The sequence below is a fragment of the Lissotriton helveticus genome, chromosome 2_1, assembly GCF_964261635.1.
Source record: "Lissotriton helveticus chromosome 2_1, aLisHel1.1, whole genome shotgun sequence".
Taxonomy (NCBI): Eukaryota; Metazoa; Chordata; class Amphibia; order Caudata; family Salamandridae; genus Lissotriton; species Lissotriton helveticus.
Window position 1 is genome coordinate 1197978872 of NC_136059.1, and position 27529 is coordinate 1198006400.

The window sequence follows — 27529 nt, forward strand, 5'->3', positions numbered from 1 at the left end:
GGGAAAAGTCCAGTCTTAAAGAGAAAGACACTTTGGGGCTGATTATGATAAGGCTTGTAAAGGTTTAGGGCCACATTGTAATGGTCTGGTCAATTACCTTTCCGATCGCCTCATTTTGATGGAGGCGGTCAGAAAGGAAGCCAACTGGTCATTAAGGATGGCTTCTGATGGGCTCAGAGAGCCCGTCCGCCAGTCGGAATGTGGCCTGTAATCTCAAAGGCGGCACTATCTGCCCTTGAGATTACAATGCACACTTTCTGACATAGTTTCCATGGCGGCCTGTCCGACATGGTGTCCATGTTGGAAAGCATGTTAGGGGCGCCCAGCAGAGCCCCTTTGGTACATGGCCTCCGGTTGGGGGCGGAGGGGACACTTATGGTGCCCTCCTGTTCATCCCTGCACCTTGTGGCAAGCACATTGAGGTGCCTGCCACGAGGTGCAGGTATGAACTGCACCTCCCATTTCACTAAGGGAGCATGCATTACGGCTGATGTGTGGGTGTAATGCATGCTCCCATAGTGAATTTGTCGGTCGGTCCCATGACTGAGTTGGAATCACGCGGAAGTGATTCCGCCCGACATCCTAATCAGCCCCCTAATTTGCCAGAGGCATTACAACCTATGAAACAAACAAATACTACAACTGGCATTGAATAAAAATCATAAGCTATAAACACATTTAGAACATGCAGCAAATTTCAAATGGGTAATAAGGCCAGTATTCAATAACAAATTCAAGTAGTGTTCTGTAAACTGACTTGGTGAGTTTTCTAAAGGATGACGGATTGCCAAGGCGACATGCGGGAAACATAAGAACAGGAACAAGGTTAAGTGAAAGTAATTTATTGAAGGTAGAAATAAAACAGAGGCAGGTCAAATACAATTTAGAGGACGGTTAATAACAGAAAATAGGGCTTTTGATAAAGTACAAAAGATCAAAATATAAGAGTCGGCTGGACTATAATGTAGAAGGGGACTTTCATGCACAGCAGTCCTGGTACTCACTGTTATATCACTGCAGAATTAAATGAAGGAACAGTAAGTAAAGGCAGTTGAAACTACACGTTTTTGGCACAGCAGAGGTTGAATTTTATATATAAGGATGAGTGTTCAGGCACAGAAAATAAATTCACTCTATCACTATAATTTTCTAAACTCCTCACTCAATATGGTCGACTTAACAACTTACAATATGTTGGTATTGATATTGAATGCAGTTCAAAATGACGGCAAGCCAACAAGTAAAAAGATTTAGCAAGCCTCATTATGTGGTCTCACGCAAAGTGATCCACCAATCCACAGCTGCTTCTGTTACAGCAGCCAGCTTAGGTACATCATCGTTATCCTCACTGTCTCACAGACAGTGAGCAAAGATAAGGTTACCTCAAGGCTACCTGGGGCCATTGCTGTCAGAATGCAAATGTTACAGACAGCATGCCAATGCAAAACCACCAGGCAAACTGAATAGAGGGGATGATCTGCCACAGGAAACCTATCCTCTCCATCCCAGGCTCCAGTGGACAAGATTTCCTTTCTGCCTTTAGTCCTACCTCTTCTCTGTAATCAGCTGAGCTGTGACTCCCTGGCCTTCATCAGCATTTCATTGTACCCAAAGTCAACCCTCCTTTTTGGGTGGATCTTGTCACTTAGGTTTCAGATACAGCAGGGAAATACAATAAAAGATGCCAGATGACCCATGTACTGTCCATCCCTCCTGAAAAAGCCCACAGGACTTTTGGCATCAGACATAGGGAACTATTTGGCCAACAGTATGGCACTGTTGACTGCTCTGGTATATGTAAATTAATGGAAAAAATGAAAACTGTGGAACCACATTCAAGGAAACCAAATCATGGAAAACCAATTTTAAGGGAAGACAATTGTAAGAAAATACAAATACATCGATAATTAAAGGAAACATTTTAAAGGAAAGATAATGGTAGGAAAACATCCGGAATTACATAAAATTTGGGAGGAACTTAGACTAGTGTGGGTGTTTGTATTCTGGGAAGGGTTATGTTTAGGGGTACTGAGGTCTTTTAAGGGGTCAGGGTATGAAGAAAGCTCAGGCTTTGAAAGTTTTTTTTTACAGTTCATGGATGTGTGGAGTTTAGGGGTGATGAGGATATTTTAAGGTTCAGTAATCAGGGGATTTCATGGATGGTGAGGGTTTGTTAGGGTTCAGGAGCAGTTGGTGTGTGGGGGTATCAAAGGATTTTAGGGTTCAGGGATAGGTAGAGTTTAAGGGTGGTGAGGGTTCTTTAAGGATCTGTAATGTGCGGAGTTTAGGAGTGATGAAGTGTTTTAAAGTTCAGGAATGGGTGGGATTAAGAGTTAGTTATTGATTATAGGGGTTAGTGATGGGTGGGGTTTACAGACAGAAAGAGTTTTAGGATTCAGGAATGGATAATGTTTAGAGTGTGAAGGGTTTTATGGTTTCAAGGATGTGGGAGTTTAGGGTTCAGGGTAAACGGAATTTAGGAATGGTAAGGTGCTTTAAGAGTTTATAGATGGGTGGTGTTTACGCCCATAAAAGGGATTTTAGGGTTTAGGAATGGGTTGAGTTCAGGAATGGGTGTGGATTAGATATGGTGAGGGATCTTTATGGCTCAGAGATTGGTGGAGTTTTAGGGTCACAGATGGGTGAAACTTAGTCATTGAAAGAGTTTTTTAGGGAGCAGGAATGGATGATGCTTAGGGTTTAGAGTGGGGTCAGGGATGGATGGTGTTTAGGGGGTGAGAGGGTTAGTGACAAAAAACAACTGAAGTAGTTATTTAACAATATACATCTGAAATAATGTCCCCTGAAGTTAAGTAAATCTTACAACCATTGGATTTACACATTAAGAAATCAGCATGCTAATGCCAATTCTGAAAATAGACATTCTTTTACATGCTTTCTATGAAATGGTAAATGAAATTCATCCAGAACATTTCCATTAAATAGTTTAGATGAAATGGCTTCTCAGAAATGGTATTTCATAAAATGGTTTTTCTATGAAATTACATACGGCTGACCAATCAGTATACTTGGGGACCTGCTCAGTATCTGCAAATTTACTGCTTCAGCTGTTTTGCTGCTTTTGTAAATCTTTGCCAACTTTGTACTTTACAAAGACTGTAAATAATTTTTTATAAATGTGCAAAGTTGAGAAGCTCTAAGGTTTACAACTTTGCACAATCAATTCCTTAGCCCATTCCTTCTGTCCTTTCATGATTGCGTGCTCAATAGTTTCATTTTCTATTCTCTATTGCAGTTTGTCCTGGTTCCTTTTAAAGCACACATCACAGGAAAGAGATACTTTCAGTTTATGTAGACATCCAACTCCTAGCAGTCCTCCATTAACAGCTGTGATAGGTATTCTAGAACCTTCACTCATCATGAAATTCCAAAAAAGTACATTTGTACAACAACAATATATTGCCAATCAAACCCTGCTATAACATTACTATCATGATACATTGCTATCAGGATACAACATATCTCCCTATCTAAATGTAAAAATAAACTAAACAATAAAATTGCAATACAAAATACATTAAATTACATACTTATTTCCCTAAATGGATAAGGATGGTCAAAATCCACTGAGATCTCAAAATATGAATATAGTAAAGATGCAATTATGTCATTACCCCCACACATAATCCTTGTATCAGGCAGGTTTCCTCTTAACAAGTACACTACTAGTATTTTTCTCTCTCAGTTTACCTTGGGCCACACTATGTTTCGCATGCTTTTCTGACCACACCTTACAATCTATCTCATTGCATACAGTTAACGTTCTCACATTCCATTTCTTACCATCACTTAACCACACAGTATTGCCCTTTACTGACGTTATATTTATTTGTGTTAGACCACTAAGAGCAACTTTTTCCCATATTGGTACCCACATTCGCAACACCTGAATATGCTTCTTTTCTTCCTTATACCTTCATTATGTCATAGTTCATATTTCCTCTGATACTTCAATACCTTTTTTCTCCAGTTTAATTTTATCAACATTTGTGTGCAACATTCTGTCCATCCATGCTGGAGTTATTCTGGTACATGCTTTTCTGACTTTGACTAATACAAATGGGGTCTCACTAGTGACTGAATGTGTAGTATTCCCTCTAGCTCTATAAAATAATTTTAACCACCTTCTTACAATGTACACCCTCTTCAATGCCATCTGCACACATTCTTTCAACACACATTTAAACCATTCTACAATGCCATTCTCACACAGATGATAAACCACTGTCCTGTGATTTTTTCACACCTTTATTCCTTAAAAACCCCTGAAATTCTTCAGACATAAACTGCGGACCATTATCGGATACCACCCATTCAGGACAACCTTCTCTTCTGAAAATTTCCTTGCCAAAACTCGCAATATTCACAACTTCAACCTCCTTCACAAAGGCTTCTTTTGGCCACTTAGAAAAGCAGTCCATTGAGCCCACAGCATACTTTCCTTCCAACCCCTTACAATGGAATGGCCCACAAACATCCATCGCCAATGTTTGCCATGCTCTTTCAGGGAACTTGGTCGTCCCAATTGGGGTTTCACTCATCACATTAGACTTGTTGCTGCACATGCATGCGGCACAGTTCTGCACAAACCTCTCATTCTCCTTGTCCATGCCAGGGCAATCAAAATCTACTCTAGTCTTCCTCTTTATGGCTGATTCTCACCAATGACGCTCATGAAACAATTCAAGCAGCCTAACTCAGATTTTCTCAGGTACCACTGTAGTAGTTGGCCTCAGCAAGACCTACCAGTGCTAGGGGTTCTCCTTACTCTGCAGAGTCCTCAGACCAATAGGAAGAAGTTGGCACAGAAACTGGAATAGAAAATACAGAGTTTATTAAACCTCATGAGGTGGAACTACATTCACACAGCACCCTTCGGTAATGTATGAAGTAGCACACTGAATGGTAGGAGCTTGGTCCTTTTATACCCACTCAGGGGCTCAAATGAAGGTGGTACAAGTACAAAATGCTGGTTTTAGGTACTTATAAGGTCATACAGAAAGTGTACAGGCAACAAGTGGGAGGAGCTAAAAGTTTGCTAATTCTGGTGGACACATCCTGCCAGTTACAGACTACAGCAGCTGCAAGCTCAACTGAGCATGTGCGAAGGTGGAGGATGCTAAATATATCTCGTCTCTAGGCAGATTTCAAGAGCAGTTAACGGAAAGGTAGGACAGAGCACAAGGCGAGCACATGGCAAACAAAATGGCTGACAGAAATACAAAATGGATTCCACAAAACGGACAAGATAGTCTCTAAATACAGGATGTCTTCTGCTAATACTTAACCTAATTGCTGCCAAATTACAACACCACTAGCCTCCCATCTCTCCTCAGAACCCCATTCTCTACAGACAACTCAGACCACACCATTTTGTAATCCCTGAGCTCATTTCTTTTTCTGGCAATCTGTCCCGAGCTCTTGGACAAGCACAACATAATATGGTGCAACATTTTATCCGGCTCCAGTGCCTGTTTCCACTTTCCTGTTTTATGTTCTTCATACCGGGAACATCATTGATTTCAAAACTATATTCCTGCAAATGATAAAGCATTCTTATAATTACTGGGGATGCTCTTCCAGTACCTTTTGTGGAGCATATGTAAATCAGGGTCTTGTGATCAGTGTGCAGCTCTAATGAAGTTCCCCATACAAATGTTTTAAAATGCTGCACACTCTACCAACAGCCTAAAGCTTCCTTTTCAATTTCAGAATATGAACACTCTGCTCCCTTTAGTGTCCTAGATACAAATGCAACTACTCTTTCTTGGTTCTTTTCCTTCTGCATTAACACAGCCCCTAGGTCATAAGAGCTAGCGTCCATCACAATTATATTTTCATCTCTGGGATTAAACCGTTTTTGAATCATAGCCTTTTGAATAGAATGATTGACACTGTAAAATGCAGGTTGACATTCACGTGTCCACTCATATTGTGCACCCTTCTTCATTATCAATTGAAACATATGCACTTTATCACCCGGTTGGAATAATACTCAGGCAAACCGAGTAAAGACTGAAGTTTCTCATTTTCACATGGAGAAGGTGCTTGCTCAATGGCTTCAACTAATTTTGTCTTAGATTTTACGCCATAAGCAGACAATGTATGTCTGAGATATTCTACCTCCAACACACCAAATTTGCTTATATCAAGTCCACCAGTCATCAGTCTCTCCAGTACCTTTATTAAAATACCATCATGCTCCTTAACGTCAGCTTCCCACACTGTGATTCATCCTGGAAGGATATCACACTAGTCAGTCATTTCAAACCACTACTAATCATCCTCCAAAACATAGAAGAGGCTGATGCCAGTATGAATAGAATCTGTGTGTCTGAAAGGAGCCGTCAGCGGTTATGAAAGATGTCAGGTGTTTTGACCCATGGTGTAACCGCACCTGGTGGTTTGCACTAGAAAGATCTAATGATGAAAAACATCTGGCATTTTTCACAGTCATAATCAACTCATTTGTTTGTGCTACAGGATTGCAGTCAACCCAAATGCACTCATTTAGGTCTCTCAAATATACACACATTATTAACTTTCCATTTGATTTGCATGCTAACACTATAGGACTGATCCATTCTGACACCTTGATAGGTTTGATCACTCCTGCTTTGAACAATCGATTAAGTTTCTCCTTAAGTTGTTCTCATAGAGACAGGGGAATGTTTCTCACCTTATGCACCTTGGGACTACTACATGATTTTAGTATGATACAGTGCTCAAACGTTTCCAAACACCCAAACATTTTGGCAAACAACTTGGGATACCTGGTAGCCCACTTTGTCTTGTTAGCATCCTCCATAGGTAGAACCTGCTCTGGGTAATTGGGACTACGTATTATGCCCAAGAACATTGGATTCTTTCATCTCAGTAATGTTTTGCCTTCCTCCACTACATACACCTTAGCCCTGGCCATCCGACCTTTATACGCAATCATGCCCTCAAAATTTCCCTTGACAGGCTGTCTTCCACCACAATATCCTCAGGCTCAATGTTGGTCGATAACATCTTGCCACATTCCATTCTCTCCCATCAGTCCTATCTATTATGGTGTACGGCAAGCATGATTCAGTCCATATGGAAATGTGCTCTCTGTTATTCTCTATGATGCACCTTGGAGGATGGTACACCTCCCACACTTCACCTATCATGCTCTGAGTTATAACCAGCCCTTCCACATCACCTTCATCTACCATACTTCCTTCCTCATAATGTTCCCCAGAAACATCACTTAATGCATTAACATTCTGCTTGTTTCCCTTCCACCCATCTCATTTGCACACAGGAGAAAAGTAACCAATTTTCTTACACTTAAAGCACTTTGCTTTAATGAGGGGACATGTGCTGGAATCAGCAGGGTGTGTTGTGCTCCCACATCTAAAACATGATTGTTTCTCCCTCACCTCTTGTGTTTCGACAATTGCCTTTTGAGCCTATGTACTACATGCACTGCATCACCTTTCTCCTTCTGTTGACCATCATTCAATTCTTTAACATATTTTGCGGTATTCATTGTGCTATGCAAATCGTCTTGTCTAATGATGGATCCTTCAACTCTAATTATTTCTCCTGGATACTCACATTACTGGTTATATTGATTAAGTGATCTCTTATGATCACTTCATGTAAGTTCCTAAACTTACACGTCACTGCCAATGTTCTCAAAATCGCAACATGCTTTAACTTATGTCTCTCTACTACAGTACTCATATTTTTTTCTATAATTCTCCTCCAAAGCTCTTAAGGCATCCATATATTCATCCACCATCATGACTCACTGAAATAGGTAACGTTTTTAGACTTTCCTACCCTCAATTCCTAAATTATGTTTCATCAGAGTTTGGCTACAAACATCTCACTCTCTATGGCCTCTAAGTGGGTTGCAAAATACTCCCTCCGATCCTCCCAAGGCAATATAGGGAAACAAGGATTTTGCAAAAATGTAGGAGGTGCAGCAATAGATGATACAACCATAGTAAAAATATCAACAACAAAATAACACGCCAAATTAACCAAGGTAGTCACCGTCATCACAGATGTTTAAAATAACTAATCAGCATAAATAAAGTGTTTACCATTGGCAGGCGAGGATCACTGACAGCATATATACCCAAAAAATATTGATGTAAAAAATATCGAGGGAAAAATGTAGGATACAAAAATATCGGTTGCCTATACTTAAAAAGGAAAGTACAAAAACATCGGGAAAAAATATTGTTTACAAAAATATAGTTCTGTTAAATATCGATTTTTAAATATACATAATTTAAAATATTAAAATAAACATATAATAAATACTAACATTAATTTATCAAAATAAAACATATTTAAATGTTTATGTTAACAAATATAATAAATAAACTTACTTTTTTAAAATGTAAACACAGATATATATATATATATATATATATATATATATATATATATATATATATATATATTACCTACTGGCGGTCGCCAGTAGGTATATATAGTTAGGATTTTTTCTCTATGGGATTTTTGAAAATTCTATGTCTAATAACTTTGGCGTTTGTGGACGGAATTGGCTGAAATTTTCAGGAAAATGGCACATTTTGTTTCTGAGCAGCCCTTGAAAATTTGGGGGGGGTTCGTCAAGGGGGGGCCGAGAAAAAAGGGGGGTCCCAAAACGTGTTTTTAACATTGAGTTTTCCATAGGGCGGTTGGCCTCACTTTTAGCCCGAACGGCTGAATGGATTTGCACGAAACTTGGCAAAATTGTAGGGACTGGTAGCCCGATGTGCCTTTTGTAGGTCTCAATATATGTGCTCCAGTGGATTTTGAGAAATTAACGTTTAAAAAAAGATATATATCTGTAACAGCGGACCTGGCAGCGTCCCAGGACGCGTACTTTACGCGCAACGGAGCTTTGTGAAGCGAAGCTGATTGGTTCTCCGGCGTCTGTCAACATTCCAAAAAGTCCGTAGCGGCCGCCATCTTGTCTCTCGGTAGGATCGAGAGACAAGAGGAGGTCAAAACAAAGGGGGAAATAACTATAAGGGGGCATAGTAGATCCTCGCTGACCCCCTAGGTTTGATGTGGAGGTTTTAAAAGGGCCCCGCGGGGCAAAAAAAAAACAAAATAATAATAATCGAACGGCTGAATGGATTTGCACGAAACTTGGCAAAATATTAGGGACTGGTAGCCCGATGTGCCTTTGCTAGGTCTCAATATATGTGCTCCAGTGGATTTTGAGAAATTAACGTTCAAAAAAAGATATATATCTGTAACAGCGCTCCGCTTCGCGTACTTTTCGCGTTACGGAGCTTTGCGAAGCTGATTGGTTCTCCGGCGTCTGTCAACATTCCAAACAGTCCGTAGCGGCCGCCATCTTGTCCCTCGGTAGGATTGAGAGACAAGAGGAGGCCAAAGCGAAGGGGGAAATGACCATAAGGGGGCATAGTAGATCCTTCCTGACCTCTTAGGTTTGATGTACCATTTTGCCAAGTTTGGTGTAATTCCGTTCAGCCATTCAGGCTGTAGACGTATGTAAATGTCCTATGGAAAATTGCATGGGGAAAACACATTTGAAAGTGTTGAAATTTAGAACCAATTAAAATGTTACTTTGGTTTTGTATTTGCGTGTGATGAAAGTTAATTGGTTATGTATATATGTCAAATGAGAGGAAACCACAGCCATTTTGTGATACTACTGTCTGAGGTACATTTGTGAGGAATTTTTGGTGGTGAATTTCTGGTGTTTGATTTACACAGTACTAACACTTCTGCTACTTTTAAAAAGGTGAGTTGTTAATTTGTAAGGGGAACTATGTTGTACACTTGAAGATAATTTGAAAAATGTTTTCTGTTATTTATTTGCAGTCCTTCTGTTATACTAAATACTTGATGAAGTTAGTTTTATATTATGTATTACTAAAAACGATAAATGAAAGTGATTATTTTTTTCTGCAATTTACAGCAAGCAATTTCAAAATAAAATGGCTCACAATGAAGAGACCGTGGCAATTTCTTTTGAATTGTCCAACACATTGATTGAAATTGAGAGCACCAATAATGAAATATTGTCACAAGGAGGACATGACTTGTATGATTCCATTAGATTGATTGAAATGGACAGCACCAAGAATGAAATATTGTCACAAGGAGATGACTTGAATGATTCCACTACATTGATTGAAATTGAGAGCACCAATAATGAAATATTGTCACAAGGAGGAGATGGCTTGTATGATTCCATTAGATTGATTGAAATGGACAGCACCAATAATGAAATATTGTCACAAGGAGGAGATGACTTGAATGATTCCACTACATTGATTGAAATTGAGAGCACCAATAATGAAATATTGTCACGAGGAGATGACTTGAATGATTCCACTACATTGATTGAAATTGACAGCACCAATAATGAAATATTGTCACAAGGAGGAGATGACTTGAATGATTTTTTTGATCAATCTCTTGATGGCGAATTTATCGAGTGTTTGGAGACCATAGAGTTACAAGAATCATCATTGGAGACTTTTAATGAGGACATTGCTGATGAGGACATGTTACTAGTTCTTTCAAATTTAGAAAATTCTGAAGAATACATTTATATTTAGAAATCAAAAATTGTTTGAGACATTATTCATTTTTATTTTTAATTTATGAGGTTGTAGCGAAGTGATTGTAGTATAAAATGAGACTTATAGTATAGAGTGCAACATTTTTATGTTACATGGTAAGTTTACTCATATTTACTTCCCTTCTGCCACTATATTATCTCCAATGTGTATTTGACATGTCTTCTTCATCTCCGGCCTCCTTTCTCTCACTGTGTGTCTCCGATGCATCTTATCGCTGCTATTTTGTGTAATTACAGAAGAGAGTAAAATAAAATACTTCGGAACGTGAAAAGGGGGCAAAGTAGAGTACTCCTCACCCCCTAGGCCTTTTTAGGCGGTCCCAAAAGGATCAGTTTCTGCTTTCCTGAGAGATTATGGTATGAGTTCCATATACCACAATAACTTGCATTACAACATGCAAGATATCTATCTCCTATTACCAAATTTTGGAGATATTCGCGCTAAGCGCGAATATCTCCAAAAAGTAACACCTGCCCTGAGCAGTTCTTAGCCATGTTATCCAATGGGAGGTGGATAACATGGCTAAGAGCATTAGCTCGGTAATGCATGAATATCGCTGAGTTTTTAGCGATATTCATGCATTGCGGCCGTTTATTATCGCATTTGCGATAAACCTTGATAATAGTAAGGTTTATCTTCGATAATTTCTGACGATGCTTAGTGGTAAAAAATTGGTTGGTAAGCATCGTTAGCGATAAATATCGCTTAACTTTGGTAATATGCCCCAACGTCTGTTAACGTTCGATTCGAAGGAAATGAGGAAGTGTTGAAAAACATTGTCTGCGCCATCTTGCCTTTTTTGAAATGCCACACTTTTGTCGTGCACGGCAGCCATTTTAGATGTCTTGACCAGACCCACTCTCTGCACGCTGTCGATTCGTAGCATGGCTCCTCACCCACGCAAGCATCTTCCCTAGGCACTGGTCACCACCGCTCTCTGTCTTATGCATGGGCAATAAACCTCCCCCCATCTGCGCTGCTCTTCCCTGAGAATCACACTCTGTGCCCGCCCGACACCTCCCTTTCGCCCTATTCACTACCGCACCCTCTGACACTCCTCTTTCTCTGTGTCCGATTGTCCAGGCTATCAGCTAGCCCTGCAGATGTAGTTTATGGCCCCAGCTGTAAAGAATCACCCCTCTTCAAAGGAGTTATAGTAGATCAAGGCCCACACCCGATGAGATCTGTCACACCACACGTGTTCCTACTATCTGAAAACCATCCTGTATTGTGATTGGGGAGGGGACCGAGCCTGAAGCGGAAGATTCCAGGAATGACTCTTTGTACATCAAAGTTTTTACAATTATGTGTCACATTAAAAATATATAGCACTCCAACAAAGTAGTAGGAATATAAAACTTTAATAACATATAAATATATACAAGAAAACAAAAACAGTAAAAACATTTAAACAACGAAGAGACCGTGGCAATTTCTTTTGAATTATCCAATAGATTTATTGAAATTGACAGCACCAATAATGAAATATTCTTGTCAGTAGCGGTCTGTTGTGCGAATAGTTCCAAGGCAGCAGAACGCGCTGAAATCTAGATGGCACGAAAGTGATGTCTAGTAAGTTGCCGCCCAGCAAAAAACGGCGTGGGGCGCCGCGGGGGTGAGTGAGTCCAGTAGGCACCACAGCTATTCTTACCGGCATTGCAGAATTACTGCTGGGGACAATGCCTGTGCTGTAGCAGGGTCACAGCAGAAACAAAAAGGATTCTGTTGAAGATGTTGTTGGTTTTCAATTTGAAAACAGTTCTGGTGTCAACTGCTATGCTAATGTAGTGGTTAATGTTTTGTTTTCTCTAGAAAATGTAAAAGAGGGGGAGGCAGTCCAAAGTTCCGTTAAAAGGGCAAAGGAAAGGATCGGTGGTTTGAACTATCAGTCAAAAAGGGGAGGGGGTGCAATAATTTTTCCTACCGGGTCACACTGTGCTTTCACCGGAAGTGAGGTCTGCAGGATTCTAGTAATTCAAAGTGAGGCTGGCGCCAGCATGGGAGCGCCGACGTCCCGCGGATACAGTTTCGTCACTCCACGGGCGATCATGGCAGTCATTCCCCATCGGGGGTCGGAGACTCCCGCGGCTCCTCTAGAATCTTCAAGGTCGTGGAGGACTACGGTGGTGGAGTCAACCAGTGACCGGGCCATTTCTTTATGCTGGGCCCGCTCTTGCCAGGTCGACCGCCATTTTGAGAGTTCGGCAGCTACCGGCGATCGCGGGGTCACATGAGCGGACGGGCTCCACCCTGCCGGGCGAGACGTTGCAGCATGGCCACAGTGGAAGAACCGTTTTCCGGGCGCCTGGAGCGCTGAGGGTGCAGCTGGGAAGTCTCCACCTGGGGAGGCGGGAGATGCCTGTTCGCACCGTCTCTCCCTCCCAGTGCACCCCACGGCGTCTCGCTTGAGATTTGTTATGGCCGGACCAGGCGATGAGGACGAGGGGGGGGTCGGAGGCATGTGCAAGACATCCCCCCCCAGTGTTGTCGCAGCCATTATAAAAGAAAGAAGTGTCCCGTCCGTCTTCGGGCCGGGCTTCCGGTGGATGTCGGCGGGACGCCCCTGGCTCTGGCCCCATGAACGGGTTTCTTGGTTTATCGGCTGCAGCCGGATCCCGTCGGCCTCGGCCCCCCGACCGTTGGTGGTCGGACCGGAAGAGCATGTGGCGGGACTACCTGCAACTCTCAAGGGCCACCGCGGCCGGACTGGGAGAGAGAGGGGAGGGTCGAGGAGACATTCCCCCCCCCTGCAACTGTTCAGCGTTGTAAAGGCAATCCCCTGGCCGGGTCCCGCTGGCCTCGGCCTCTCCTTCGGCTACACCCTACGTTAGGATCTCCTGGCCGAGGCGTGGCAGCATAACCTGCCTTATATGGGCTGCTCCCGGCTGGGCGTAGCCGGAACCCTGCCCCACCTTGGAAGTTTCCAGAGTGGGGGTGGATGTTCTACTGACTTGCATTTTCCCTAGTCTATCGATTTTTTTGGCGTGGCAGGCGGTGGGACAGCGAGGGGTGATTTGGTTTCTCTTACTGTTTTTCTGGTCTCTCACCACTGGCATATTTTAACGTTTTCTTGTTTCTAGGACATTAATAGGTTTTATCATTACGTTATGTTATCGTTTCTTTGTTCGTTGTTTAATAAAAGTTCATGTTCATCAGTGGCCTACTGATTTTCGTTTTCCTATTTTTTTCTTTCCAGGTTGTTTCATGGTAAAGTTTCTGTTAACAGGATACAGTGATCACTTCGTTATTATTGCATATGTCCTTTTCACTAGGGGTGCTCTCTGGTCGGGCCAGATGACGTATCTCTAGTAAATGGTCCGGGTGAAAAAGGTGCATCAATCAGTGGGGAGTAGATAGGCATGACAGATTACAACGGGGGAGAACGGTCCGCATTACGTACCCTTTCACTACTTGCAAAGATTTTCCTACGTTTATTTGCAAACAGGGAATACCTCCAAAAAGAACTAATTCCCAAACAGTCAATGTTCGGACAATCAATCAATCAATGAGGAATGAAATAGGTACGACGTGTTAAAGGCACGCGTTACCTACCCTTCACTATCTGCAAAGGGAGAGAGAATATTCCTATTCTTCCTCGTTTGCAGGTAGAGAAGATCCTTAAGAGAATTAACTTCGAACAATTCAATGCTCGATTGAAACAATCAACAAGGGGTACTGTGAACACAAATGAACGCCGCTTATATACATACGCATTGCTATTTTCAACAGGTTGTTCCTAATGTTTCTATTTTAGCGAGGTCAAAAAGAGATCCCATTAGTGGCCTACTGATTTTGCTCGATTCCTTTTGTTTTTTTACACGATTTTTCGCTATCTGCAAAGACTAAACAGAGTATTGCGACTCTGTGCTTGTTTGTAAATAGAGAATGAACCAAAGAGAACAATCAATCAAATGGAGAGAGAAGCAGGCACGGCGGATTACAAAGGGGGCAAAGGGCTGCGTTAACTACCCTTCACTATCTGCAAAGAGAGAGTACTCCTAATAGAAATGAGGGGTGGGGGGCAGCATTCAAAGCAGATCAGTGTGCATAAACACGAAAATGTTTTTACTTACCACGTACTTGACATTCGACAGCTTACGATATTTGCTATTAAAAAACCATTGAAATTCACTGAAAAAACCATAGGTTATAGACCATATATAGTTAGGAATTAGCATTTACAAAACCTTGAAAATTCACTGAAAAAACCATAGGTTATACACCATATATAGTTAGGAATTAGCATTTAAAAAACCTTATTTTACTCACACAAAACCATTGAAATTCCATATATAGTTAGTTGCACTAACTATATATCGCGCACCCGCAATCCACTGCTGATCATGTCACATATTACATCATTCATGACATGGTCAGTGACATCACTGATGACATCACTGATGACATCTCAAATGACATCACTGATGAGATCACTGATGACATCATCCAGTGACTGTGTGTTTCTGTAAAGTTTAAATATGTTTTACATATTGAAGAATGAGTAGATGTATAAGTGTCTGGACGAAGGATTTAGTAGGTGCATGACTGAATGTATGAGTGAGTGATTAAATGTGTCTCACTGAGTGCATGGGTTAGTGACTAAACTGTCTTAATTTGTGCATCATTATGTCTGTTGTTCTGTAAACTGCTGCATGTGTTGATCAGTAGCTATATGATTAACTATATGGGTTATTGATTGATTGTCCAAGTATTTGTATAGGAGACTGAGTGTGTGTGTGGCTGGCTGGGAGGTGTGTGACTCTGTGCAGATCAATGTGTACTTGTATCAATGATTGTATAAGAAAGTAAGTATGTGTTAGTATATGTTTGAAAATGTAAGGTGCTCTATGTTTAACTGTATAGACAAGAAAATGGAAGTGTGATTGATTCTTTACAGGACTGACTAGGTGTGTGAGTAACTCCATGGATGAGTGGCAGAGTGTAAGTGTCTGTATAGGTGTATGAGTGCATATGATAGTGTTGTAAAGATGAGTGATTGTATGTATGAATGATTGTATGGGTGAATGAGTGAATGTGTGTGTAGACGTAGGAATCAGTGAGTACGTATGTAGTAACTAGTATTGGTGTGTCAATGGTTTCAAAAATTATACTCTGTATTTAACACTGGGTGAAACAGAGGTTATATTAAAACGTGAGGAGATGCATTGTATTGTCACATGAATGATATCATCAGTGATGTGGTCATTGATGTCAAATGAGATGTCATCAGTGATCTCATCAGTGATGTCATTTGAGATGTCATCAGTGATGTCATCAGTGATGTCACTGACCATGTCATGAATGATGTAATATGTGACATGATCAGCAGTGGATTGCGGGTGCGCGATATATAGTTAGTGCAACTAACTATATATGGAATTTCAATGGTTTTGTGTGAGTAAAATAAGGTTTTTTAAATGCTAATTCCTAACTATATATGGTGTATAACCTATGGTTTTTTCAGTGAATTTTCAAGGTTTTGTAAATGCTAATTCCTAACTATATATGGTCTATAACCTATGGTTTTTTCAGTGAATATATATATATATATATATATATATATATCAAACACACAAGAGAGTTGCCCCCTTTAGAAGAGCCACACAAAGGGTGTAAACTTCAGTTTTATTTGGGAAGATGCAGCGCAGCAGGCAGGATACCTTACATGAAAAATTCAGGCCGCCGACGCGTTTCGTCAGGAGTGCTCATTATGCTCTGCGTTGTTGAACATACTGCCTGTGAAAAAGTGCGTAAGCACGAAACGCGTCGGTGGCATCTTCCCAAATAAAACTGAAGTTTACAGCCTATGTGTGGCTCTTCTAAAACCTGCATGTCCAGTGTAGAAGTGCCATTGTTCTAAAAAATGACTTTGTGCACAAGTGTAAGCACAACATAAGTGCAACAGTGCAAGCCACAGATGTGACACAGCAAAGAAATTATGAGGCTCCCTGTGCCAAATTGTATGGATCATGACACATGATAATTGCAGTCAAGGATGACATGGATACATACTGTAATAGGACTCAGATACCACGGACCACATGGAGTCCATCACAATCGAAAAACAATCAATAGCTACATTACAAGTATTACAACTACAACTCAGGATACACATTCACAACATCATGTACATCATATGCAAAACAACATTTCAATGAAAATTAGCTTTATTCAGCTTCAAATTAGTCATGTGGTGAAACCAAAGAGAACATAAAGGCCCATGGCCAGTCCTTTAATTGTGTCTATTAGGTGTACTACAGAAATGAGTGCCCCACATTGCTTGCCTGCACTGCTACAGCCAGTGGACATCTCCCCTTGGAGGGGCATACATAGGGTCAAGTCAGGCACCGCAGTGACTGGATCAGGGGATAGCATTATAGGGCAGGTAAGGGGTGGTGGGCGCAGGAGTGTCAGTGGCAACTGCAGTCGTGGATTCTGACACAGTGGGCACTGTCACCACAGCTGTGCCCAAGTCAGACTGTGTGGAGGGGGTCTCCACTGCAGTGCCAATGTCAAAGGTAGTGTATTGGGGCAAAGGCGAAGTGGGCAGGAAAGATGGGGAGGACACAGACTCCACAGAAGTCGCAGGAACAGGCTGAGGGTGTGAAGTGGGGGGTGAAGTGCATGTGGTAGGGGGGAGGGCCTAATCATTTTGGGGATGGTGTATCTGTGTGTGGGGGAACCTGGGGCAGGGTGTGGCGGGGGAACTGTAGGAGTGGTGGGCTTGGGGCTGGAGGACGGAGACTGTGTGGTGGTGGTGAGTGAATTGGGAAGGGTCTTGCTCCTGCTATTACTGGGAGGATTTGCAGATGAAGCCTCAGTGTCCCTGGGCCGGGGGGAGGGTGTCCGTGTGGCAGGGGAACTCCCCTTTGTGCATGGTGACCGGCTCTCCCCCTTGTGAGTGGGATCAGATGGAGCACTGGGCAGGAGGCCAAGGTCACAGAGGAAGAGTTGCTGGGAAGAGGGTGTTGCAGGTGAGGCAAGGGAAGGGGTTTTGGAGGGAGAGGTATCTGAGGGCTGCGGAGTGGTTGTGGATGCTTGTCTGTGTGTCTGTGCCCTATCCCCTGTGTGTGTGCTGTCAGTCCCCGGAGTGTGCATGCTTGCACGTCTAGACTTTGTCTTGCGTTGCTTTGTGCTGCTTGGGTCTGATGATGTGCTTGCCTGTGCCTGTGTGAGTGTGCATTGGGCAGGTAGGGTAGTGGGCATAGTGGATGGGGCTGAGGTGGGAATGGTGATTGACTGTTGGAAGAGCGACACTGCTGCTGTCAGCGAGGAGGCCATGGACTGAATGGTCCACTGTCAGGCAGACATGTTTGCTGAGATGCGCTCCATGAAGGACACCAATTGTATCAACAGACCGGTGTTAGCATGGAGGACACTCAGCATCAATGTCTGCCCTACAGGAATCTGCTTAAGCTGGTCCACAGACTCCACACTCAGGGCAGCAGGGGAGATGGTGGCAGGGGGTGTGGTGCCTGGACTGAAGGAGACATGCTCCCTAACACGGGAGCCTCCAAGGACATCACGGATGGGAGCCGCTGGGCAGGTGAAGATGGTGGTGGTGGCGGGACAGACATACTAGCTGTTATTTTAGGTCTGCTGACACCCGCCTCCACAAGGGAGTCATCACTGGAACTGGATGTGTCCTCAGCTGAGGTGGTTGTAGCTGAGTGTTCCTCAGTGTGGCTCCCCTCAACCTCCGTGCCACTGGGTCCCTCCAGCTCCTCCACGGAAGACCCAGTCTGGCCTGCCGCTCCTCATGGTCCGTGGAGCTGTCTCCTCCTGTAGTCGTTGATGCTGTTGCAAACAAGGAAGAAAAACATATTCACATTCGTCACCTGAATTGAGCTGACACATGACTGTAAGTGCAGCACATCACAGAGCAAGTCCTGGCATCATCTGATAAGCATAGCAAAAATGACAGACACATATGTGAAACAGCCACTTGTCATCCAGACAGTCAACCATGCCCCAAGTACCCATCCTGGACATGTCCGCCTGGTGCATGTATGATGTCACTAAGTATATGTGCAAACATGCCCCACAAAGGGCCAGGTGTCATATCTACAAGGATTGTGAGTGTAATGTGTCACTATGCGCATATCACATCTCTCTCCAGTGACTCTGTACATGTGTCTGGAAATGGGATGGCCAAAGTCACTGTTAACATGATGGATATGATTCCATTCCCAGACACCATGATGGCCTCATGTCATGATAGTCAATGCTACGGAGTGCATGCAGGACAACTAACAAAACTGCAGTATCCTGATTTGCCTGTGGCACAACATACCACAGGCATGTCTGGGTAATGAGTCTGTACTATCTCCTGTCACCAGGGCAGTGCATACAGAAACCAACTGTGTGCAGTGTGTCACACCAATGCATTAACGGGCAATGCAAACTCTGTAGCTCTCAAGTACATATGTACAGCCCCTGCTACCCACATCACCAAGAATCAGATGATCACAAGGTACCCAAAATAGACATTTGAGTTTGTACTAACAGAAATCAATAAACATGGACACATCACAGGATGTCAGGAAGAAAGTGAAGCAGCTTGCACTTGAATGTTCAATCCACCATTGGGCACACTCAAGTATTTGCACACCTATGTTTTGCCCTATGCGCTGATACAACAGCCAAATATCATAAGGCAAGCCATTATGAACATTGTAACACTCTTGAAGTAAAAGAAGCCATGCCAGTCCACAATGACACAGAGGTAGACACCCCATTTCACAGGTCAGAATGCTCACATTGTTGGCTGACAGTCAGGATTGGGAGGTAAAAGTGTCTCATCTGTGCGGAGTTGGCATACCTGTCCTGGTCAATGTGCAACAGGTGATGACCAGAAACAATAGGCAGGCGGCTATGCATGTGTCACAACCATGACATTCATTCACCAGATGCAAAAACAACAGTTATTGGACAGAATGCAGAACAATGCCATACATTCACCCCAGTGCAGAGATCTAGGCCTAAATCCATCGTTTTTTTGCTCACCATGCCATTACAGTTTGGACCCAGCCATATGCAAATCAGTCTTGACCCTGTGCCCCATGGGAACAGTCCAGCCCGAACTGCCAAGTTAGGTCCTCCCTGGACTGGAAACTAGCATCCTAGGACCTGTTTCGGGCTTTCAGCCCTCATCAGCCAGGATAGCTTGATTCCAGTGGCATGGAGAGCACGGGACTCACGTCTGAGCATACCCGTCCCACTCGGGGTGACAAAGGCAAAAACAACAGTTGATGGACAGAATGCAGGACAATGTCATACATTCACCCCAGTACAGAGATCTAGGCCTAAATCCATATTTTTTTTGCTCACGATGGACTTACAGATTTCCTGTTTGTGATGGGTATCAACCTGTAAGGGTGACAATGTAAGACACCATTACTACACATGCAACATGTTTGTACATCACACATTTGACCATACATGTTGTCATCACAAGGGAATATGATGTATACAGGTAGAGCAACTATGGTCATGGGCATTTATCCTGTGTGCAACCCTGCATCAACAAGCTGGAAACTGAGCATGAACAGTCAGACAAGAAATAAAATGTACACATTGGCACCATTGTACCTGTACAGTAATTATATCCACAAAGTTTGAGAGTTACAATTACTCAGTGAGCATGCTTGGCATTGCTGAACACAATGCTAGTAGTGCTAGTCAGTCTCCATGCACACTTAGGAAGACAGTGGACTGCCCACTCACATGCTCCCCTGGTTTCCCATACAGCTTCCTGTACTGTGGAAGGAGGCTGTGCAGCAGGGCCTAGTTCTCCTCCTTGGTGAAGGCTGGGGCTCTCTCCACAGTACGTGCCATTCATGAAGCCAGAGGATGCAGAGACAGCAGCAGTGGTAGCTGACATGTAATGCTGTAGCAGTTGGTACAGGCAAGTGAAGTCTCTGGGGAACAGACAGTCTTATATCTGTGCTGCAGAGCTGAATCTGTCCCAGGCGACCTATGTGATAGGTCCGACACGTTTGCATGTTATGAAAATGGCCAATCAATTGCATTGTATGCTTCGTACACACCTCCTGCATTGTTCAAAAATCCAACTACATCACCTCATAGCTGCTGATACATTGTTGGAGGGAGCCAACAGAATTTTATTTGGACACTTTTCGTACAACTATCAAATCCGCCTCCGTCTACATTACATCCGATAACCAATGCCTGCGCATAGCTTGGGCCGTGAGCATGTGAAACGTCTTTTAAAAATTCACCCGCATCTGCCTCCATGATAGTCAATAGCCTATGTATGCACACGTCTTACTCAGTCAGTGTACGACATGTATCCTGAAAACTCACACGCATCGTTCACCATTACAGTAAATCTCCAAAGAGTGCGCACAGATCGGTCCCTAGGTGGACGACGCGTCTTTAGAAAACTCACACACATTGGTCACCATTGCAGGCAAAAGCATAGGCGTGCAAATGGATTGGTCCTTAAGTGGACGACGCATCTTTAGAAAACTCACACGCATTGGTCACCATTGCAGGCAATAGATAGGCGTGCGCACGGATTGGTCCCTAGGTGGACGGCGCATCTTTAGAAAATTCACATTCATCAGGCACCATTGCAGGCAATAGCATAGGTGTGTGCATGGATTAGTCCCTTTGTGGACGACTCGTCTTTAGAAAACTCACATGCATCCGTCACCATTGCAGGCAATTGCTAAGTGATGCTACACACACAATACCTTACCATAGACTCAGTTGCTCAATAACATATGAACAGCCTGTCACACAGTGTGTGATGTGACATCTCATGATGTACTACCTGTGTGAGTATGTGGGTCCACATGGGATATTGTATGTTGTACTTAGTGGCACACACTCCCAGGCTTTGCAAGGTGTGATGGAGACAGACACCATTGTGTGTAATGCACATCACCACTGACATTTACAACTGTGCAGATCACATCCGAGGCATGTACATAGTTCGAAGTTCCTATTGTGTGCTGACATGTTACATACACCCTGACTCATAGGTGAAAGGACTGTGCGTCACTGGGTGTCCCACAGCTTACATTGTGGCGTTGATGCAGGGTATGTGCATATTGTGCTACGCACATATCTCTGATTATTTGTAGTAGTTGGCAATCATCATCACCATCCATGTGATTTTGACATGTGAGTCGCTGTTGTGCCTGTCTATCACAGCCATTCATTTTTTGACTGCAATAATCTGGTAGCACATCATGTGTGTTTTGTTGGTGTGTTGTTACATGTACACCAGATGCTACATAATGTCAGTGCCCTCGGGCCAAGACAAGATAGTTGTGTATGTGACAGACAAACACCAGTCATGTGGGCAACACATCTGTCCGTCCTAGTCACTGAGGTATGTTTTGGGTACATGACATGACGTACTGGGAGAGACCACATTGATTGTTCACAGCACAGCTTAGCACTTGTTGTGTGAACATGTAGAGCTGAGATGTTATGTGAGGGACACATAGCTGACATTGTTGTCCATACCCAACAGCACACTCAACACATTATTATGTCTTGTTCTGAAGTTGCATGTGATATTGTGCATGGTCATTGCCACATATGTAGGGGCACTGACAAATTTTCTTTGCTCACCTATGTACTGCAGGAGACCAGCTGTCCTTAGACCGTTCCCAGACATTGCAACCATGTCTGAATATGACTACATCCGGTGGTACCGCCGCACCAGGCCACTAATTGAGGATTTGGCAGAGCAGTTGGCACCACATTTGTAACCTGGCCGGACATATATATCAGCGCTGACCCCCAAAGTGAAGGTGATGGCAGCCCTACACTTCTTTACCACTGGTACCTTCCAGTACACTGTGGCTAGTGCAGGTGGGATGTCACAGACACATTCAGTTGTGTGCTCCGCGATGTATTGGAGGCAATGTTGTTATTCCTGAACCAGTACATCCAATTCCCAACCCCAGGACAATTGACTATGATTAAGAGTGACTTTTATGCCTTGGGAAGAATGCCACATGTCATAGGCTCCATAGATGGCACACATGTTGCTTTGGTACCACCACAGGCACATGAGCTGACATACTGGAACAGAAAACATTTCCACTCTATTAATGCCCTGGTGGTACGTCTGCCAGACATGACCATCTCACATGTGTGTGCACGTTTCCCTGGTTCTACACACAATGCTTACATCATGCAGATAAGACGGATACCAAACATGATGACACAGCTGCAGAACCAGCGTGTCTGGCTTGTTGGTGTGTAATATCTGTTTCCCTTGTGTGTTTTGGCAACTTTAGAGATTCACCCACTTCTCCAACCCATTGAATGTCTGTTTGTTTGTATGTAGGTGACTCTGAATACCCAAACATTAAGTTTAAGTTTCTTTATTTTGCATAGTTAACAAAAACTATGGCAATTTTGACATTTAAAAGAAATACAATTTAGACAGATATTCAATATTATTTCGTCAACCATTGCCACCTTTGTGAACACTATTTTGTAGAAAATATCTTCAAATAAAACCAGTTAAAACCCAAGGTGAAATATGCTATTCAGTTTAAAATCAAAGGGGCAGATTCACAGAACTAACTTACGACAAAATCCTAAACTTACTACTTTTGGTATTCACAGAAGGCATTTAGTAGTCTTAAGTTAGGATTTTGTCATAAATTAGGATTTTGTCTTAAATTAGGATTTTGTCCTAAATTAGGATTTTGTCTTAAATTAGGATTTTGTCCTAAGTTAGGATTTTGTCTAAAATTAGGATTTTGTCCTAAGTTAGGATTTTGTCTTCAGTTAGGATTTTGTCTTAAGTTAGGATTTTGTCTTAAGGATCCTGCTCTGGGACATGTTGCCAGTGATGATGAGGGTGAGGGGCATGTACGAACACAGCTCATCAACAACTTCTTCACATGATAGTGAGTAAACAGTGATATGTTGTCTATGTTTTGCAATTGGCTGATATGTGCAGGTTTTGCAATGTTGCTGCTTAAGTGTGTCTTTGTGCTGATTGACAGGCTCCTTGCATTGATGTGTCCTACTATTGAGTATGTACTACCAAACAGTGCCGGGATTGTAACTGCGTTGTGTTCAGGTATCTTGAGCTTAGTGTCTGGCATGTGTATTGGAGATGTATGCTGTCTTTCAGTGATTCTAATGGTGTTGTATGTCTGTGCTCCACAGTGTCCTATGGCTGTTGTTTGGTCACGTGCGACCTCCCATATCACATATTCATGTTGCAGACTGCAGGCTGCCATTTTCCTAATCTTGATGTGCCACACACCCCTGGACTTATATAGTTTACCAGTGGCTGACTTTGTGCTCACTTTCACGTGAGGTTACCTCCCATCTGTTGAGGACTTATGACTTTTGCTGGTATAATAAACCTGTGCATCACTTTGGAATGTGCTTTGTCTGTGTCCACACATCCAATATTCATTTGCATGCTGTACCTGTGGGCAGCTTGCTACAGACTCAGGATGAGTGTTGTGTACATGCATCCCACTGCATTCTCTGTTCACATAAGTTAGGACAATGAGTTAGATGGGCATGGTAAGTATGTGTTGTGTTGACGTAGTGGGGTGTCCACCTCAAATGTGTCACATCACCATGACTCACATGACTGTTTTACATAGCTGTAGTAGTTTCCATGCACAGACATCTTTTCACAGGTCATCCTCTCAATGACACAAACCAAGTTTCAGTCACAACAGACGCATGTATTTTGTTGTAGTTAATTTATTTACATGCATGTGTTTGAAAGTTATAAGTAAGGGAAAGTGCTGTACAGTGCAATAGGAATCCAAAGCTCACAGTGCAGTTGGTAGTGTTGATTGATGACATTTCTAGAGTAAAGTCCACAGTCCTTTGGAACATTGGTCCAACTTAGACCCTCCTTCACATGTGTGGGAGTTTACCAACAGTCAACAAGGTGAACGCTTTGCATACATTGGATGATGCCTAGAACAGGTAGTCATGTACTGATGGGTATGCATGGCCATCTGCCTCTTGCTTGTCCTTCTTCGGATGAGCCCTCTTCTTCTCAGGGGGACCCTCGTGTGCAGGGGACTATCGGCCACAGTCCACCTCCCTCCCTGTGGCAGTTGCTGATGTAGTGGGCACATGGGGAAGTGTGGTCATGTTGGCTATCAGGTGGAGGCATGTCAGCTGTAAAGTCATATAATCTGTCAATTTTTTACTCCATCCGGGTCATGTGTTGTTCCACCCGGGACATGTGGGAGTCCATTCTGGCATGATGTGCAGCCTGTCTGAATTGCATATCTCTGAGGATCCCCACAACCTGGCCAAATCATCCGGTGCTTTCCTGGTACGCATCTATGATGCGTCCCAACTGCGAATCTTCCTTCAGTCCAGCACCATCTGCAGGCTGTGGCCTTGCCCTGACCACCCTCACACCACCCCTACCCACACGGGCAGGACCTGCCCTGGTGGCACAGGCGACACTGGGCTCCTGTCTGTGTTGGCACTGGTATTGTTGTCCATCAGCTGCTGGGTGCCCTGTGCACCTGTGTCGTTGTTGTCCTGTTGACTTGGTCTTTCTGTGTTGGCAGGGGTGATTGAAGTGTTTGCAGATAGTCCAGGAGTGGTGGCAGGGTGTGCTGATGTTGCAGCTGCTGGGGCTGGAAATGGAGCGAGGTCGTTCATCCTCGTCCGAAGAAGACAGAGAGGCATCCACACTGGAGAGCTCTGGGTCATCCAGAGTCTGAGAATGGAATTCCTCTTCTGTTCTTGCTGTGTCCCCAGCATCCCCTGTGGGTGGAAGAGACACACAATGTATGTAATGTTTCTGCAACATCAACGGTTCACACACATTACAGTTGCCACTGCACATCATGATGAGTGTATGTAAACTGCATTGTCCTACATTGTCAGAGACAGGTGTCTATTTTGGTTAAGCACAAAGTCATTTGATGCTTGTGCATTTTGATTGAGACGCAGAGCTGTGTGCATGGACATCTTATCTGATGATTGTTTGACTGTACATGGCCATTGCTACTCATGTGCCCTTTGTGCCTGACACAGTTGTGTCCCTCCTCTCAACATTTGTATTTTAACAATGACATACATGTACTTCCACTTGCGATGTGTAGCACGTTTGGATGATATGTGATGGCATTTGTGCTTATATTTGTGAATAAAATTGTTGTGTCTGAACAACATGGTCACAGTACGGTATGGCTGCATTCACTGTGGAAATACTATTTTGTTGTGTGTGTGCCTAGTTCACATATCATTTCACACATTGGATGGTGATATCCGTAGCTAATGATGTTGGGGCAGAGTTCTGTGTGTGATGATGTCATTTATGTGGTCATTGCCATCCACGGTAAGGGGTATTGACCACGGCAGATCGCATACTTTCGCATGTTCATGAGAAGGAGGGCCATGGGTTTCAGTGTTTGACTTATGCTGCTGTGAGTTGTATGCCTACTCCTACTCAGGCCAGGTTACTCCTTGTGTTGCAAGTGACAATGACAGTGAGGGGAGTGTTGTGTGAGGGATGCAATCAACACTGCATGATGTATGAGTGGAATGCAGATCACCACAGTGCCTTGTGTAAATGACACCATGCTACGGTGTCAGCTATTTTGCTGTGGCCATTCCATTCACTGTCATGTGTCACCTGTGAATGGTGTGTATGTGGTTTGAGGTGTGGGTTTTGGTATGTGCTCTGTCTGAACCTCCCCAAATGTCATAGAGGCACACACCTTCACATCCAAGCCAGGGGGCACCCCTGCCACACTGCAGGCCCAGATAGTGAGAGGATACATACAGTTACAATGGCTATCAGTGTGAAGGGGTTTGAGCAGCCAATTCATACATCTGGCCCATGTGGCATTTACATTTTGTGTGAGTGGTCCCAAGCGGTGTACTTGTTCCTGCTGTGAAGGTGTCTGTATTAGCGGGATTGCTGGTATTTGGTGAACTTGCAGGCCCACCTTCTCCCACAGAGGCTAGCTAATCCCCCCGTAGGATGCTTCCATTGCTGGGAGGCCAAGTTAAAGTTCTGGATGTCAGGCAGTGGTGTCCTGTGGTATGTTGGGGTACAACCCCCACCAGGCACTTGTGCTCCTCATAGCAGGGCCCAGTGTCAGCCATATTGTCAGTACTTTTCCACTCCCTGTGAGGTGAACATGGTTCAGGGTGGGTTTGATGGACCATGTGAGAGGGGGTCTGGTGTCTGTGACTACAACTCCCATCAAGCTTTCGGCTACACCCACCCTCCCAGCATACCCGACCTTCCTTCCTGTGACTCAGCTTCCCTGTGAGGTGGTGTGACAGGTTTGGGAAGATGGCTGACAGTGTTTGTTGGTGTTTAGTACCAATGCCTTGCTGTATTTGTTGTTATGTTTTTACATGTTATGACCTAGTTCTATATCACTCTGAGATAGCAGCTATTGTGTTTGTGTATCTGGCATACACATCACAGAATAACTTTTTTCGGGCTTAATTTGGCTTTGCTATTGCTGCTTGTTATCAATACCCCCTTGGTACTGATGTGTGTGTGTTGCCACACAATATTGACTAGATTGGTTGTGTACTCCCCCGGCTCAGGTATTCCTGTCAATCCATAGGGGTCTATTGGACCAAGGTTCCAAATAAATGTGTCTCTACTCTGAGTATTTCATCAACCAAGGCGACCAACTCACTATCTGTGAACTTTGGGTTCTTCTTTGGGGGCATGGTGCTGGGTGGTTGCAGCAATTGATGTGTGTGTGATGGTGTAAGTGAGGGTGAGTGGGTGTCAGTTTCTCTTGCTTGTTGTGTTTAAGAGGTGATAATGTGTGGATGTTGTGTGGTAAGTGAGTTTTGGGTGTGGCTCAGAGTGTGGTGTAGTTGTCTTCTCTGCTGTGATGTGTTTAAAAATGGCAAAGGATCAAGGTAGTGGA